This window comes from Podarcis muralis, chromosome 2 (assembly GCF_964188315.1).
Source record: "Podarcis muralis chromosome 2, rPodMur119.hap1.1, whole genome shotgun sequence".
Classification (NCBI taxonomy): domain Eukaryota; kingdom Metazoa; phylum Chordata; class Lepidosauria; order Squamata; family Lacertidae; genus Podarcis; species Podarcis muralis.
In genome coordinates, this window is record NC_135656.1 from 57,705,568 (window position 1) to 57,720,906 (window position 15,339).

Genomic DNA, 15,339 nt, shown 5'->3' on the forward strand with positions numbered 1-15,339 from the left:
GCCGCGTAACTTTTGTAACCCGCGGGGAAACGATTCTGTTCCGATCTCGATTTGCAACCTCCCCCCCCCCGCCGGCTTGCTTCACTCCCTCACCTCCCGTGCCCTCCTAGCGAATGCGAACTCCCCCCCCCCCCCAGTCCCCACGCGCGGTTTTCGCTGCGAGGGTCTCTTTCCTCCTTCCCGCGGAAGAGGTTTCTTGCTCGGTGTTCCTTTCCCCTTAATATCCCTCGCCGCCCGCCTTGCACCTCATCTGTTATTTGCAAGAAACGTCTTTTTGACGCAGGAAGAAATGGCAAATTTGAAGTACGTCATTAATATGGCGCCAAAAGATTTTGTTAAGTATAAGCTTATTTTTTGTAAGGTTGCAGCAGCAGGCTAGTGTGTACGCCTGTGCATAGCTCCGGGGAGGTGAAAGCGGCGCGGTGGGGGGGGGGGGCGCAGAGAGAGAGAGAGAGAGGAAAAAAGAGGGGGAGTGTGTATATATGAGAAGGGGAGGAAGCAAAGAAAGTGTTGCAGCTCTGTGATCTGTGTGTGCACTGCTGCCGCCGTTGTGTGCGCGCGCGAGGCTGAAGATCATTGCGAAAGTGACCTGATCAGGCTTGTAGAGAGAGAGGGAGAGAAGGAGAGAGGGAGAAAAGGAGAGCGAGCCCGTGTATGCAACCCGACCTCTTTCCAGCTGCCCAGGGCACAAGAGAAAAGAGATGGGGACTCAGCGCATCGGAGGGAGGTGAAGGCGAGGGAGGGGTGGTGGGTGAGCAGTGCGTTGGGGTGGGAGGCAACACATGCCGAACACAATCAGGGATGGGACCCACGTTTGCTACTGCCGCCGCCGCCGCCGCCGCTGCACCTGGACCTGCTGCTCGTCAGGGAGGAACAACAAACAAGAAAATAAGAAATTGAGGGAAGGGGGTGCGAGGGGGCGTGGGGGGGAGGAAGAAGGTGGGGTGAAACCGCCAGCATCACCCTAATTTATATACTACTCCTTTGAAGAAGTCCCTTCTTCGCCAGCAGGGGAAAAGGGGGGTCGGAAGAGAAAAGAAGAAAAAGGGCAGTCGCAGGATTTCGGGCAATTGCAAAGAGATCCGAAAAGAAGTCTGGATTTAAAAAAGAAATAGGAACACGCAGGGCTCGCCGGATTTTGCACAGAGCGGCCATCTCAGCTGGAAGCAATTCTTTGGAATTGATTTTTTGTTGTTTTTGTTTTTAATTTTGCATCCATGGAGTTACTTTGTATCTACTCCTAAAAGAAGGGCAGCATCTTCGGATCCTACAAGGGGGATGGTTTGTCCCCTGCGCAATGGTGCCGGATTAGTCTTTGCAAAGGGAGATTCCATGAGCGGTTACGTTTTTGGAGCATCTCTCCCCACACCTCTCTGGTAACCCGAGGGACAGTCTCAACTCTTGGAGGACGCTCTTTCCCAGGCAAGGTAAGAAGGGTGGAGAATTGCTCCATTTTTTATTTTTTTGCAGCTTCTCTCGACCCCCCCCCCCCGCATTTGTTTTACTGCTCCCTGACTGTGCTGCCTGCAAAGGAGGATGGGGGGGGTGGAAGAGTGTGTAGCGTTTTTAGACATGGATTGCGCATGTTGGTCAGTCATGTTTTAAAAGGGAGGCGGCAGGAATGTAAACAACAACTTTTTAAAGGATCAGAAGCCTCAGGAAACGTTTCCTCGAATTAATGACTGCGGCAGAGCTAACCCCAAAAGGTCTCGAAGCAAGAGGGTCGCCGGGAGAGGGGAGTTAAACACGTTTTATTGAGGTGGAAGGGGGAAGAAGGCGCTCGAGGGGCAAAAAAGGGTGGCGGGCGAAAAGTGCGCGGCGTGTGTGCGTGTGTGTGTTGTGCCCTGTATCCGCGAGTAAAAAGAGGTTCGCGCGGCAATTAGCAGAGACACGAGTTTCATTTTTGTTGATACGCAGCACGTTTTGGAGCCTTTGCATGTCTTGAAGCTGCACCCACATGATCCGCTCCTCTCACGTGCTAGGGTTGTGGGGTCCCTGCCAGCTCCTGCAACAGACACAAACAATGCGCCCAGGAGGCAGGCAGGCAGGCAGACGAGGAGAAGAGGCGCCTTTCCTTGGCGAGGGTGGGCGAGCCCGGGTGGGCTTGGAAGGGCGCAGGCTTTTCCGGGGTGCCGGTGGCTTTTGCAGTCGGGCTGCGCAGCCCAGCGACGGCGGTGGGCGGTTGCCCGGGCTGGGAGGGGGCAGGGCGAGAGTCGCGCCGCTGGGGGGCATGGAGAGATTTGGGAGTGGAAATGTACAGGCAACGGCTGCGACGGAGCTGCGCGGTGGGGAGAAGGACTGTAGGGGGCGTGGCTGTTGTTTACCTTCTCAAACTCTCCCGGCTCCCAACGGGCTCCTCCGGGGGCGTCTCATCTCTTCCTCCATCTCTGCCACTGAATCCCTCCCTCCCTCCCACTGCCGCCCTCCCTGCACTTCCTTGCAGGCTTTGCACTTTGCCTGGGCTGGGCATTCCTCCTGAGGGCGGCGCATCCTCTTTTCCTGCCCTGCTGCCCCCACCCCTCGTGCGGACACCCGATGCCCCGCTTGCGGCTGCTTTCTGTACAGTGCATTTATATGAAGTCAGAGGGACAGAGACCTGCAAGGCGCAGGTTCTGACCTGGAAGCCCACCCCTCGTCCCAGAGGTGTGTGGGCTGGTTGTGGTTTACATGACCCTGAGGACAGATGCTACCTCCCTCACGGTTAAACCAAAAGGCCTTTTCTTCCATTATGGTTGTTTGGTCTCTAGGGCTGAGTCCTCTGTCAGCTTAACCCCTGCAGATCTTTCTTCACTCAAACATTCTTCTCTGCTACAGGTGCTGCTTATACTTCCTCCCCCCCCCCCCCAAGTGCTGAACACCTTTCTGTCTTTCCCGCGCTTGGTCAGTCATCTTTTCCAGGCTGAGGGCAGGCATTCTGAATAGGGGGAGATACCCTTCAGCAGGGGTGAGGTGCCTGTGGCCCCGCAGGTGGTGTTGGACTCCAGCTCCCACCAGTCCAGGCCAGCACAATTGGCAGGTCAGGGATGATGGGAATTGTAGTTCAGCAATGTCTGTAGGGCACTATGTGAACTGCCTCTGGCCTTCAGCCTCCTGAGCTTTCATCATGGTGGGAGGTTGAATACTGGTGAAGGAGAAAGCAAACAAATGGCTGGGAATCTTTAGGCTAATTTGGGTGTCGGAAGATGCTCAGAATCAACATGGAATGAAAATAAACACATAGCTCACCCAGTCCCTCCCAATCCTTCATTCTTGTGTTTCCCAAGGGATTAGATTAGGCCTCATTCAACACTTCTTTAAAATGAGTGTTAATCTTTTTTAAAACAAAAAAACTTTCCCATACAGCTTGCCTACCCCATCCCATCTCCCATTTGTTCTCTGCTCCTTTTCCAAACTCTTAGGGCTTGACTTCCTTGTACATGTGATTTTTGTAGCAGTGCCTGAGCTTCCTACTCTTACCCAAGATTGTTCTCTTGACTCTTTAACATTCTTTGACGCATTCTGCACTTTGCTGTTACCCATGCTTCAATGGAATCTCCTTACCCTTCTGTTATGTTGTCAGTTATTCTGTCACACACACCCCTTGCTATTTTCCTGTGCCACTGAGACAGTCATACCTTCTTTTGATACTTTTCCATTGCTGGCACACTGGGACTGTCTCTTCTGTTTAACTTTGCTCCTCCTGTAGTCCTTAATAGTATTAGCAGCCCTCAAAGATGCCCAGGTACCCATCTTCTCTATAGCTTCAGTAAGCCCCACAGCAACATGATCATGCTCACTCTGTATTCCTGTTCTTAATTGCAATCCTCATCCTTTTTGTCTGCTACTTGTTGATATGTGGATGCCTCCTTCCTTTGGTGGGACTGTGAACACCTGGAAGTACCGTAAATCATGAGGACTGCTTGGTAGATTCTGGATTATTGTCCAGAAACTTATAAGTAAACAGAAATGCAGGTTAGCATTTAACTGTGTTAACTGTTGGTTAATCTCCCTCAAAGCATCTCAAAGATAGTCAGTTTCTCTTTGCCTGTTTCTCCCTCAGTCAGCTTCCTCTGTTACTCCTCTGTTACTCTTCATTCCTCAGTAAATGATGCTTGATGGTCCCTGCTTTTTCCACGTGTCCCTCTCATTTCTCATTTTGTCTTGCTTACTCTCCTTCATCTTCTGTGGAATTGAGTTCATAGAAGCAAACATTTTAATCTCTCCTTGCTTATGTTTGCATAAAGAAAAAACATAATCTCCAGAAGGTTGATTTCTTCAAGTAGCTTTGCAAATTGTTGGGGCCTCCCAGCTGTCACTCTGGGATATAAATTAATCTCTTTGCCCTCCACCCTTGAAACTTTGAGCACATTTTTCTTACAAATCAAATGCCCGTCTTTGATCGTGCGGCTAACAGCATTTTAATTTTAGACCTAAATTGAATATAATATCCTAATTGCCTTTTCAGATGCTAGGGAATCTGTCAGCACCCCTCTTAGAAATTGCATTTGTAGTTTTAAGTTGAGGAAGATGAAAATGCACCTGATCATTGTAAAAAGCAACTGAATTTCAGATGCAGCTGTATAGATCCCTAGGTGCTGTGAACCTTATGCACAGCAGCAGCAGCAGCTGTTTGCAAACAGGCAATTGATTATTCCTCCAACTGTCATTAAACGCAGTGCACTAATTTGGTAAATCTACATGCAAAACAATATCAGAAAGACCTTTGCAAATGAGTCTTTGGCTCCTGATAGGGCAGCAGTTCACTTCCCTCATCTTCTCACTGGGGTTAAGCAATATTGGCCTTTAAGAACTATACTTGACCTTTAAACATTTGCTGGCCCCTGAAGTTGAAGCATATTTGAGACTGAATGAAAAATAGTTTGTATAAAGGTCAAGTTTGCTGTAGGAAAATTCAGCTTGGGTTTTGACAGCCAAGGCTGCTGAAACAGGGCAGGAAGGTAAACATATTCTTTGCTTATGGAGGCTGGTTTTACTCAGAATTTCCCTAAGGTTGTTGCCACTGAGGATATAATTGGAATAACTATAGTTGCCTGCATTAACATGGTCAGATGTTGAGGAGGACAGAACTTTTAATGTTAGGTAAAAGAGGGAGTTCTGTCAGGAAAAGCTTTTATCATGCAGAATTGAGAAAAGCTGTCCCTGCTGAAATTGCCTTGTTTATATAATTATTGAAAATATTGAAACCTTGGCTTCTTTGGACTTCTGTCATGCTAGTCCAAATAGGTATCTTAAAGTCGCATTAACTTCTGTTCTGTTTCCAAGAATCTTAAGGCCTGACTATGTTTACCCTGCCTTAACCTTGTTTGTATGAAGTTAAAAATGAGTAATGAAAGTTGTAACCTGTCAAATCTGGCTGTGTGAATGGAGCCCTGGGTACTCCTGGCACTAACGCACATTTTTCATTAACCTTCTGATCTTGTTCTATAAATAACAGTATTCCTGTTCTATAAATAACAGAAAATGGGAGGTGAGAAGTTGTGGGAACAGAAGACTGAAGTATGACTTGTCAGTTGTCAGATACATACGTTGGAGCTGCTTCTGATTTGGGGAAGATGTTGAATAGTTTGGGACAACAGTGCACAGATAACTGTGGAGAAGATAAATTTGCTGCTAGGGTTACTACTCTTGAGTTTATTTATCATTTTATTTATTCATTCCATTTATATGCCACCTTTTTTCGAAGGAGTTCAAGGTGGCATAGCTGGTTCTCACCTCTCTTTCTTTAATCTTCAATAACCCTGTGTGTTAGGTTAAACTGAGACTAGCCCAAGGTCATCCAGTGAGTTTTGTGGCCAAGTGGAGATTTGAACGCTGGTCTCCCAGGTCCTAGTCTCACACATTAAGCACTATGACTTCACTGGGATAGATAGCTTTCAGTTAAAAGCTGTAGACTGTAGAAGTCATTTTTCTCCCTTTGCTAGTGCAGCCAGCAGCTGGCTTTGAAAGTTGGTTGCCAAATCATTTTCAAGGTGCATATTTGCCAGTTATTGTAGGATTCCCAAATCAGGGCCTGGAGCATGCATATTCTGTATTTGGCTACCCACCATCTTTCAATAATTCTGTTTAGAGTGGGCTATGCTTAGTTGTATTTTATTATTGTTATGCTTAGACATTACTATGTTGGTGATGCCCATCTCTCCTCCCTGTATCTAACATCTGTTGTCATTAACTTAATAATAATATAGCAATAATTTATTATTTATACCCCGCCCATCTGACTGGGTTTCCCCAGCCACTCTTGTCTCTGTTGCTAGTTTGTCTGGATATGTCTTTGGATAACCAAAGGGTTAGCAGAATAAAGAGAGTCAGAAAGGGAAAGTAGGATCATAAATATGTGTGATTAAAAAAATCCTCCTAGATATGGAAAAATGCAAAGCAGACAAAGTGAACACAAGAGAGTTTTGTTTTAAATTTAAATGAGCTTAGAAGTTGCTCCAGGAACCAAGATAGTGAGCGTGGCTAAAGCAAAATCAAAAATTCCCAACCCTAAGAAGTATGTGTTGATCAAAGCACACAGTGCTAGTTTAACCCCTCAATCAGAGTAATTGAGCCCTTGTTGCATCTTGAAATGTCTGAATGCAACTCTTTGGTAGCTTTTTGCTGGGTGATTGCACAGACAAAAATGTAGAGTAGTTTCACTGGATCCATCTAACTAGCTGCTTTTTGGATACCAGAGACCAAGCAATTTCAGATGGAAGCTGCATGAGTCATGGGGCAGGAGAGAGAGAAAATATGTGGTGTTCGGTGACCTCTGAATATGGCCAAACAATCCTTTCAAAGCAGCATTTTTATACTGATGCTCTGCTAAATAAATAAATAAAATGTTTACATGCTGTCTTCAGACAGCAAACTCGCACAACAGCTTGCAAGATAATAGAACAAATCCAACGATGATATAGCTGTTGATGATTAAAGCTATGTAAAGTAATACAGCAGAGCACAAAAATGCAGAGTATCCAAAACCAGCAGAGAACAGTTAAAATCACCAGGTTAAAATCATCTAGCTGACATCCTAGAAGACCTGGGCCTATAAAAATGTCTTCTCTTGGCACTGGAATCGGGCTAGGTGAGCCGCCCTGGGAAGGGCGTTCCAAATGTGGGGGCACCACAGCTAAAAAGGCCCCCTCTCTAATTACCACCTTCAGAAGAAGGGGGCTTGAAGAAAAGCCTCAGGTGACAAATGCCAACCCTTGGGGAGGCGCATGTGGAAGGAGGCAGCCCTTTAGGATCATAGAAAGTTGCCATTAACTGGGTCAAGCCATTGGTCCATCTAGCTCAGCTCTGTCCACACTGATAGGCAGCCGCTCTCCAGGGTTTCAGACAGGAGTTTCTGGATATGCCAGGGATTGAACCTGGGACCTTCTGCATGCAAAGTAGATTCTTTACCACTGCACTATAGCTCCATTCCCCTTAGAAACCCAGGTCCCCAGCCATTTAGAGCTTTAAAGGCCAGCACCACCACTTGTGCCCAGAAACTGACTGGCATCCACTGTTAGCTGGACAAGCAACTTACAGTTTTCTTCATTCATTCATTCATTTAATAAAACTTAGGCACTGCTTGATTGTAAGCAACCCTCAATCTTCTTATAGCCAGTCTCGGTTAGCAGCATAGTCACTATATTTTGAAATAAATGAAGTTTCTGAGGAGTTTGCAAAGTAGTTGCCTGTGCAGTGCTGTAGTTTAATTTAGAGACTACTGGAACATGAATAACTGTAGTTGGGCCAGCAGGGATTGAAGCTGATGGCAGGAGGTGCGTAATGTGACTGACCTCCAGCGACAACACTAGATCTATTGGCACCCACAAAATACAAACTTGATTCTTCAGGTGGGTGTAACCATGCCCAGAATGGGTATTGTCACAATTTGGCTTCAAGTGTATTGCTTCTTGCCTGGTCTATTATTATTATTATTATTATTATTATTATTATTATTATTATTATTATTAATTTTGTAAAGAACAATTATAGCAACAGAAGAAAATCAAAAGATGAAAAACAAAGCGATAAAATAGGCACATAGAATAAATACAGTTGCACATGGGTTAAAACAAAGTCCAAGTAAAGACCATCAGTGTTAATCAGATTATGAAGTATAGTTCCAGATTTGCCAGACTTGTAACAAGGGTTGTCATGAAAATGATGGTTCTGCTGACCTAGAAGAAGAAGAAGAAGAGTTTGGATTTGATATCCCGCCTTTCACTCCCTTTAAGGAGTCTCAAAGCGGCTAACATTCTCCTTTCCCTTCCTCCCCCACAACAAACACTCTGTGAGGTGAGTGGGGCTGAGAGACTTCAAGTGTGACTAGCCCAAGGTCAACCAGCAGCTGCATGTGGAGGAGCAGAGACGCGAACCCGGTTCCCCAGATTAGGAGACTACCGCTCTTAACCACTACACCACACTGGCTCTCAATGGACCTAGTAATGGACCTAGTCCATTACTGAGCCTTAACACTGGCCAAGTTAGCTTGTGATCCTAAACTGTGGTTTATCACTATGTACATGAGCTGCATCCAACATAATTAAACAAGCCAACTTCATAGCCAGTGTTTTGAAGTTGCTTTGTTTGGAAACTAAGCAGAGTTGGTCACTGAAGTACAGGAAAATTAGAAGGGTCTCCTTGTCCTTTCACTTGTGTAGGTGATCAAGGCTGTTTCAATGTTAAAACCAGGGGTGAAGCTAGATTGAATGGATCTAGATTTTTCATATGTTGGAGCTGGCAGAGGAAGAAGCAGGAAGTAACTTTTCTCTTTGTTTAGAAAGATGACTACAATTATTGGAGTCATCCTTTTCAACGGGACCTATGAAGTGGAAAATGTTTACAGGAGGCACACAGTCCATACTTTCCACACAGGCCAATCTCCCATTCAGTTTCTAGATAATCCAAAAGCAAGGGTAAGTTCAGGGCTTTAAATATAATGGGACTTTTCCTTCATGGTCCTTTATTAGTTGCTGCTTCCTCAGATATTCAGGTCTGTCATATTTTTAGATGTTGAAACATGTAGTGTATTACATATTCAGATACAGTATGTGCATAACTACTACTTTGTGTAGTTTTAAGGGAAATGGATTACTTTTTAGTGAAAGCATTTCTGCCAGAGATGGGAAGCGCCTAGTCATGCTGGGGGGTTGTATCTGATGCTGGAGAAGGCAATAATTTACACATCCTTTCCACAGGATCCCCCCACACAATTAATGGGAATGCTGCAGTTATTGTCTTGTATTGTTATTCTGAAGTTGTTTGCCTCAAATGGGAAAAAAAATGAGTATAGTATTGAAGATGATTGATATGTAAACACAGGGACTGAAAAACAATTGAAGCTTTTTTGTTTGATTCTGTGTTTCTGATTCTATGGCATATTTCTCATTGAAAACTAGAAAGTAACTTAAAAATGAGAACTAGAATTCACAGGATTCTTTAAAAGAAAGAAAAAAACTGAATTATTGGACACAAAACCCAAAACTTTGTGCATACAGCATGGAGGGGGGATGGGTCACCTTTGCTTTTCAGTTATGCACCAGGAAATCCTCTCTCCCATGGTAGAGGTGCAAGGTATCACCCAGTGTGTGTGCTGTGCTTGATGGTGTAAATGCAAGAGTTTCTCTTTGGATCTGTTTAGTTAGTCTACTCCCCTTCTCAGCTTTGTTCTTTCCTCCAGTAGAGGGCCTTCTTATCAGTTTGGAAACTTCTTTTTCTTGGAATAAGTAGAATGCTAAAAAAAAAAATTATCCAAGAGAAAACCAACTAGGATAGTTAGATATGTGGAAGGGTCAGGGAACAAAGAGCGCAGTCCTACCATGTCTACTCAGCAGTAAATCCTATTGAGTTCAATGGCGTTTACTCCCAGATTAATGAGATTAGGACTGTAGTTTTAAAGCATGGTTAGGATTACATCCTAAGTGTGGTTAAGCATCTTAATACTAACAAGTACAGAACATAAACATAATGAGTGCCAAGTCAGTTCTATGCATTAAATAAAATATTTATTGAACCATTTAAATAAAATATTTATTGAACCATATAGATACTATAGAGGGAACTTTATCCATATTTTATTGGCTTATTGGCTTGTGTATCTCCTTCTGTTCCATGGTATTGAACTCAGTACATAAGAATCCCAAACTTTATATTACTAAAGCTCTTTTTGGAAGGTCACTTCTTCTCTTCTTTCATAATGTGCCTCTCTTTTGTTAGCCACAGAGGGAAATGTTAAGAGTTCCCATTGGTTCAGTGCAGGTATAACCAATCAAAATAGCCAGATTGTTGACCAGGGCTGGTTATAGGAAGCATATTGCTACAACACTTCCACTGGCTACCGGTCTGTTTCTGAGCACAGTTCAGCATTTTGGTTATAAAGGCCTACAGGGCTTAGGTCCAAGCTCTCTGAAAGACCATATTCCCTCATAGGAACCTGCCCTTCTTTCAGTTTCTCTACCCTCTCAGGCACAATTGGCAGAGATGCAGGTACAGGACTTCTCAGTAGCTGCTCCCTCCCTAGAGAAGCTAGACTGGCCTCCTCTTTGTTGGTCTTGCCGCAGCAGGTGAAGACTTTCTTGTTCCAACAGGCTTTTGGGAACTGACTGCTTTTAATGAAAGGGGTTGTGCTGTGCTTTTTAAATTGCAATTATTGATATGTTTTAAATAGATTTTATATATGTATATGGTTTTAATTCTATCCACGTTCAATTGTTTTTGTATGATTCCCCCCCCCCCCCTATGTTTCTAGCGGTTCTTATTTTATATGTAAGCTGCCTTGAATTCTGCTAGGGGAAAAGGTGTAGTAGTAGTACAGTAGTAGTAATACTAATACTAATAGAATGGAAAAGTTAGCTATATTATTATTTCCTAGCATCTGAAGTTTGAAAAATGCAGAGCACAAGCTAAACAAAATGTCAGCTTGGTAAGAAAGATGATAAAATGAGATCTAGGAGCTTAGTTTTCAGATGTGCTCTGAGCCAATCTTAGGAGCTTAGGAAGCAGCACAGTCAGGCCACACTGGTTCTGCCTAGCTCAGTATTTTCTACACTGGCTGCCTATGGCTCTCCCAGGTTTCAAGCAAAAGCTTTCGCCAGCCCTACCTGGAAGCAACAGGGATCGGACCTCTGGCATGCAGTGCTCCATCACTTTGAAACTTGAAGCTAGTCAAACACTAGTCGATGGAGCAGGTGTGGAGGGGCATGACTAAAAAGCTTTAAACCTCATTTGCTTTACTAGCTTCAGGCTTGAAGATGGGCTTAGAGTATTTTGAACACATCGTGGGCTCTTATCATACACAAAAGCCCCAGAAATCTGAATTTGATTGATAGCCTTTGAGAACCACGAGAACGACTTCTTTGCTTTTTATTGTAGAAGAGGAATTTAGAGCACCTGGCTTGGACTCATTCTTTTCAGATTCATGAGCCCTCTTGTCTGAGCCTTGAGTGAGGCCTAGTTTTTACTGAGGTACTAAATGTGGGTCTTGGATCACTTTATAGTGCAAGTGAAGTTTTATACGGCTGTGAATGCTGTATGACTGCAAATAGTTCTAGCCATTCCAGTCCCCCCCCCCCCCAAAAAAAAAATTCTGTTATTATTATTATTTGGTATAGAGTAGTATTCAATCAAGTGATGCAGCCTAGGGTTACCTAGGCCTTACATAGTTTTGATTCACAAACTGTAGAGGGGAATGTTTTACGGCACGGAGCAAAGAAAATACAAAGAAGAGAATGAAAACCCAAGGATCAGTAAGATACTTTTTGGGGAAAAGGTTAGCTGTATTTTCTAGAAGTTACCAAGCAGTTTCCATGAAAGCTAAAAGGCAGTGAACTGTCCTGTGTGTTTTTAGCTGACAAAAAGAAAAGTGTCTGAAAATGGATTGCTAGAGAAGAATTACGGATTCAGAAAGAAGATTCCTAACATGCCACCGGGGGTGCTGTTTTCTTTTTTTTATTCAGGTATGTAGGAAGAACAAACAGGAAAGTGGTTTCTTTCAGCCGTACCACAACTTGAGAGAACACAGAATTCAGTGTGTGCGTTTCCCTTGACCACCATAGGATAAAAAATGACTGACTAGGGATGGGGAAATTTGAGCCCCAAATGGGACACTGTTAAGTAAGGCGTTCCAAAGGCAGATTATCTGATGACCAAACACTTTTTTCCTTTTCTACAATTTGCTCTCCCAAGACGGTATTTGAATAAATTAGTGATATTAAAGATAGAGATTCCATTCACATGTTGGAGTGGTTTAGGCATTTGCACATTACGGTTGCTGTATAATTCTCGCTTTCATGTTAAAGAGTTCCACTCTGGGAGAGACTTTCCAGGCAAAAGTACTTTAGATCTTATTAGCATCTCATTTTATTCAACTTCTTAGTGACCTGCCACAGGGGGAAGTCTCAGAAGTTGCCTCCTGCAGTTAGCATTGTCAATTTAAAGTGTGTGTGTGTGTGTGTGTGCGCGCACGCTTATGTGTATCACTTTGAGGCAATGGCTTTGTGGATTGTAATGCTGTTGCAAAGCTTATTCCTACACTGGGTAGGCTGGCTGATTGAGCTGTGGGGAAAAGTTAATGCAGAGGTGTGCTAGTTTAGAATTTATGCCAGAATTCTGCCAGATCCTTGCAATATACGCCATACAGAATAATCTTGTGCCTTCTGAAAAGTTGTAGAACTTGAGATACACTTCTGAGGGACAAGGCTGCTTGGCTTGCATATATGACTTGTTTATGCACGTTATCAACCTTTAAAAAAAGTGTGTGTAGAAATAATGTAAATAGAGGATCAGTTTATGAGTGGTTTTTAGCAATGAAAGTTAAGTGGGCTCTCCATGTTCAAGCCAAACAAATGACTATCACCTCCTGTAACTTGCTATGAGCCTTCATAAGTACAGTGGTACCTCGCAAGACGAATGCCTCGCAAGACAAAAAACCCGCTAGACGAAAGGGTTTTTTGTTTTTTGAGCTGCTTCGCAAGACAATTTTCCCTATGGGCTTGCTTCGCAAGACGGAAACGTCTTGCAAGTTTGTTTCCTTTTTCTTAACACCGTTAATACAGTTGCGACTTGACTTCGAGGAGCAACTCATAGAACGCGGTGTGGTAGCCTTTTTTGAGGTTTTTGAAGACTTTGGTGATTTTGAAGCTTTCCCGACACCGTGCTTCGCAAGACGAAAAAAATCGCAAGACGACAAAACTCGCGGAACGAATTAATTCCGTCTTGCGAGGCACCACTGTATCTGGCTAGCTGAGACCGAAAACAGAGTGCTGAACTAGATAGCTTGGAATGATCCGGCAAGAAAATGCATATGTCCACAAGTGAAAGTTTTCGAATAAAATGAGGGAGCAGGCCATTGTAAGTCAGAATTTTCTACGCCTGAGAGAATGACACAGCTAATGGGTAAAGCAGAGGAAGGAATGCATAGAATGTCATTTCCCCTGCTGGATAGGGTAACCTAGTAATCTAATCAGCAGGTTGTGGTTATTTAGAGACTCTGGAACCGCATATAACATCCAAAGCCTGGCAGGATTGACTCAGCTCTTCTTCCAAGGGAAAAGGGGAGAGCACAATACAGCTTGCTGTTAGGAGGCTCTTTGAAGAAAACCTTTGAAAGAACATTCATCCTTAATTTCTTTTTGGAAGAATAAAGTTCTCAACCCACATTCCTGCAGTTATCTGCCAGGCCTAATAACGTTAGCTTGCTTACTGGTGGTCTGCTTTCTACATAAAGTAAAATTACTGCCAACACCGGGGCTTCCCTTACCATCCCTGTGTGTGGCACCTGTGCCGTGCAAGGACCACTGGCCCCCACAGCATGTCAGATCTTTGTAAATGATTATGGCTCAGTTGTTCAAGAAATAAAGAAAGGTCAAACATAGTTGTCATTCTGTTGCACATAGATTTTGAGGAGTACCTTGGGACGGTTATAAAAACATTCTTAGATGCTTAATCATCTTTGGCAAACTTAGTTAGTAGATGTGATGAACCAGGCTCTTGCCTACGAAATCTCACTTTAACAAATGTGCTGGCGTTTAAGGAGCCACAATATTTTATTGTTTTTTTGCTGCAACAGACTAGCATGGCCACTCTTCTAGAATTTTTATATCTTTGCAGCAAACTTACTCAGTGCCATTAGGCAAGCCGTGAGCACTCAACCCCAGACCCCATTTGCTATATGAGGATAATAATGCTGGCCATCCTTACAGGGGGTGTTGTATACTGAAGGAATGCATGTGGTGCACCTTAAGCACAAAAGTATTTTTTTAAAATAAATGCTGATTATTATAATGTGACTGTTTGCTAACCTAGAAGGACTTCACCATAATTTCACACGTTATAGGAGCAGCATGAAAGAACATTAGCCTCTCAGCTTGGTGCAAAAGGGGAGGAGACAGGCTTTGCTAGCATCATTTTACAACTGACAGCTTAAGTATCCTAGAAGAAGCCTGGTGATCTCTGCCAGGTAACTTGTTTACTCCCGATTCAGTGACCTAGGCTCTGGAGTGCAGTGCCTGCTCTTGGACGTCCTACACCTACAAGCGTTTCTCCATTTCAACTCAGTGCTGAGGAACTGGGCACACAGCATCCTGTGCCATTGAAGTGGCGCAGGGGACTATGAACTGGCACAAATAACTTTGCCACAGCTGGCAACAATATTAAGAAGTAAAAGTCTCAGTGGAACTTAGCTGAATTTTGTAGCTCTGAGTCTTGCACCCTTCAGGATATTTTTGCATTTAATTTGCCCCACAAATACTTTTTTGCAGGAGAGCTTGTGAGGGACAAATATCAAGTCCTCAAATGAATCTTTCTCTGCCCATTCTTAGTTCCAAAGAGTAGAAGCTGCTCTGTTAAGTATTTATTTTTTTAAACTGACCTGGTCAGCAAAACCCCAGTAGGAAGATGCTCAGTTGGAATTTCAGCTTCATAAACTGTCTTCAAATCCATCTGCAGCATCTTTCTCTCTCCCTGAAATCTAATGGCCCTGAAGTGCAAGGCTGGTTTAATAACATCTGTTCCCCCTGAATTACTGGAGAAAAGTATTGATATAGCCATATTGTCAAGAAGTAATTTTAATCATGTTTTGACAGGGCAATTCTTTACCACAGCGTTGTCAGTAAAAATGTTTATGTTACTTCGCTGTTATTATCCTTCGTAGTGGCATGGTAAAACATTGCACATGTGCTGGAAATGAAGGCAGTGCTTAGGATTTTATGATTTAGTATTTATGGGAATTCCTTTGTGGATTGTCATCTTTTCCAAAGGATAATAGCATCCTGTGGTCTTGTCATCAAGTGCAATTTTCTCCTAATAGCTCTTGTGATTAAACCACAAACAAAACTATTTTCCACAGTTTTGTTCTTTCCTTCCTCA

The 15,339-nt window shown here is 43.7% G+C and overlaps 2 protein-coding genes across 4 annotated transcripts in view; one reads left to right on the forward strand and one right to left on the reverse strand.

Moving 5' to 3' along the window:
- The window catches only part of VDAC1 (voltage dependent anion channel 1), a 376,203-nt gene extending 374,149 nt beyond the window's left edge, over positions 1-2,054 (reverse strand). Inside the window, exon 1 of the mRNA XM_028718028.2 lies at positions 2,037-2,054. The gene's annotated coding sequence lies outside the window, so the exon portion shown is untranslated. The remainder of the gene's footprint in view (positions 1-2,036) is intronic.
- JADE2 (jade family PHD finger 2) overlaps positions 1-15,339 on the forward strand; it is a 147,175-nt gene that overhangs the window by 2,019 nt on the left and 129,817 nt on the right. Inside the window, exon 1 of one of the 3 annotated variants that reach the window (XM_028718057.2) lies at positions 141-1,427. The exons of the other annotated variants lie outside the window; for them this stretch is intronic. The gene's annotated coding sequence lies outside the window, so the exon portion shown is untranslated. Of the gene's footprint in view, positions 1-140; positions 1,428-15,339 lie in introns of those variants that run through there. 3 annotated transcript variants of the gene reach the window in all.